Genomic DNA, 3,086 nt, shown 5'->3' with positions numbered 1-3,086 from the left:
GACAAAACTCGATATTTATTATTATATTATATTTATTGCAGGAATGTAAACGATATCAAGTACATATTCATACAAGTTTCTAACGCGTGTTTTTTCGAAATAGCAATTTTTCGAGAATAGTTTTATTTATTGATGTGGATTTGCATGTAATACCCAGTTGAAAGTACAGAATAAAATCCAATAAAAAAAATATAAAATCAGATATTTTGAGTTTTTGCACCAGCAAAAACATATGAAATACAAAGAAATATATATATTCATTGGATCGTATGCGCTGCGTACCATACTTTTTTTATCAGTATACATTTCGATCTGCTAATGAAGTATAAAAATTAATGCCTACATATTTTGTAACAAAAAAATAATATAGTAAGTTATCATATAAAACGAATATGATTTTTAAAACGTAAAATAAATAGGAATTCTTATTAGTATTCAGTAGATTTATCAAATGACTAAAAATAATCTCATTTTATGTGTATTTATAAGAACAATCGTATTAAATATTAATGGATTTTTTCATTTATCATACTTACAATAATATAATAATATTAATTGCTTTGGAATTGCACATTTAATTTGTATTATTTTTTATGAGTATAGAACATTTAAAAAAAGGTTTCACTAATAATAGATCCCATATGTCATTTTCTGGGGCCTATTTAATAGAAATAATGAGTATATATACAGACACTTTTGATTGCTCTTGTTATTAGTAATATTGCTCTTTTCTGGAAACCAAGAGTTTAATTTCACCAGTTTCTATCAGAATAAAACATTATATATTCGATATTTTTAGTATGAATTTATAAGATTTATTTGCTGGATTTTTTTTGGGAATCAGTGGTCTTTCTTATTGTTTACGAAATGGAAATAATGGAAATATACATGATTTTGTTGAGATATTACAGATAATTTTGATTGCCCTTGTTATTAGTAATATTGCTCTTTTCCGGATAAACAAATTATTAATTTTACCAATTTTTATCAGAATAAAACATTAAATATTCGATATTCTTAGTATGAATTTATAAGGTTTATTTGCTTAATTTTTTTAGGAATCAGCGAGTTTTCTGATTTTTTACGAAATGGAAATAATGAGTATATACATGATTTTGTTCCATGAGAAGGAGTGAGATAGTTCCGATTGACGATTATGAGTAATATTGCTCTTTTCCGGAAAAGCAAATTATTAATTTTTCCGGTTTTTATCAGAATAAAACATTAAATGTTCAATATTTTTCGGGAGGATCAGCGATTTCTCCTATTTTCTGCGCAATGGAAATAATGAGTATATGCGTGATATTGTTTCATTAGAGGAAGTTTGATTTTACAGAAACTTCGGATGGACCTTAAGAAAGGTGTAGAATTGGTGTTTTAAGATGAACTTACCTACATTTTTACTCATTAGTATAGAAGTATTCGTTAATTACAAATTAATTATTTTTCGTAATTAGTTGTGAAATAAGGAAGAGGAAAAATGTAAAAAGTAAAGAGGGTTAAGGTGATGATTTATTTTATATTTATAAATAAAACATCCTTACTGTCATACAATAATATAATAAAATTTGAAAACGTACATAACTTACTTATATAAATACAAATAATACTTAAGTTTTATTCATCATGATTAGATTCAATTTCGTCTTCACTATTCTCCTCATCATCACTGCCGTTTTCCCCATCATCATCATCATCATTGTCGCTTTCATCATCATCAGTATCGCTGCCTTCATCTTCCTCATTTTTTGAACTTGATTCTGGTTGATTTATACTATCCAAATTGATAGTTACTTGTGCCTCTACCTCCTCAAGTACATTATCGCTTGCTCCTTCTGGATCGCAAATTTTCTTTTTACTTTTGCGATTCATATCGGCTATTTTACTAGTGATATGCTCGCCTGTAGCTTTAACATCTTGCGCGACTCTTAATGGATCCAATTTGACTTCAATTGCCAAATAATATTTAAAAATACCTGTAATATATATTATGTTCAATATATTATATAATGTATATAAATGTTGGTCAATAATATATCACACGTTAGAGAATATAAATATATAATACGTATATAATTACACGCGTGCGCACAGTCACCTCACACAGACATTTTTGAAATCATTAATAAGAAATATAAGGGATGTAAATTAAAAAAAAAAAAATAGTCGAATTGCGAAATTTACTTAGGATAATTTGTATTTACATTGATATACGTTCTCCATTTTCATGAGAATAATACAAAATTCATGAAGGATCCACATAAATATGTATCAATCTGGACTTCTAAAGGTTAATTTTTATTTTATTTTACTTGATATTTACCTATAACAGCTCCTAACAACTTGGGATCAAGTTTTGGCTTTGCCGGAGCTTTAGTCCTTCCAGATTGTTTGCCAGTAACCGAGCTGTTTTTCAATGTTTCAGTGCCAAAGATAGTTTCAGCTATATGGTGTACAAATCCAGAATATTCTAAGCCTTTTTTGTTTTTTTTACTTTATGTATACAGTTTGTTCTTGGCATTATCATAGTCAGTTTTTGATATATAAACGCTATTTCCGCATATCTAGCAATAAAAGAAAGTATGTAAAGCAACTTATTAAAATGTCTTTTACGATAAAATGATAACATTTTTAAAACAAAGTGAATATAAGATTTCATTTGATTAAGTTGGAATAACATATTTTACTGTGTGAAATAGATAATTGAAAGAAAATACGATGTAACGATGTATAGAAAAATTTACTTTCATTATAGCATTTTTTAATTACATAATATTTAACGGTAAAGTGTAATTTTTCGCGATTGTTTGAGTAGATTTTCTGCGCATAAAATCTAGCCATAAAACCGATGCGGAAATTCATGCAAAAAAAGGACTCAGAAATCGATGTAGTGTCTAGATGGAATCTGTCTCCATTCACATAGCAAATGTCTAAATTGCTCCGTTACATTCCTATCATATAATGAAGGCTATAACAATTACTTATTAAGCTAGTCTATATAATGAAAAAGGAAAACATGAACCTACCATATTATCACTCTTTCGTAGGTACCCTACATCAGCATCTCCTTTGGCAATCTGTTCAAA

The 3,086-nt window shown here is 27.6% G+C and overlaps 1 pseudogene; it reads right to left on the bottom strand.

Moving 5' to 3' along the window:
• Positions 1-1,617: 1,617 nt before the first annotated feature.
• Positions 1,618-2,521, bottom strand: LOC131675335 (trigger factor-like; annotated as a pseudogene).
• Between the last annotated feature and the right edge of the window lie 565 nt (positions 2,522-3,086).

Source organism: Phymastichus coffea, unplaced genomic scaffold (assembly GCF_024137745.1).
Source record: "Phymastichus coffea isolate CEN01 unplaced genomic scaffold, Cenicafe_Pcof_1.1 PCOF00019, whole genome shotgun sequence".
Lineage (NCBI taxonomy): Eukaryota > Metazoa > Arthropoda > Insecta > Hymenoptera > Eulophidae > Phymastichus > Phymastichus coffea.
This window is presented reverse-complemented; position numbering and strand designations above follow the sequence as displayed.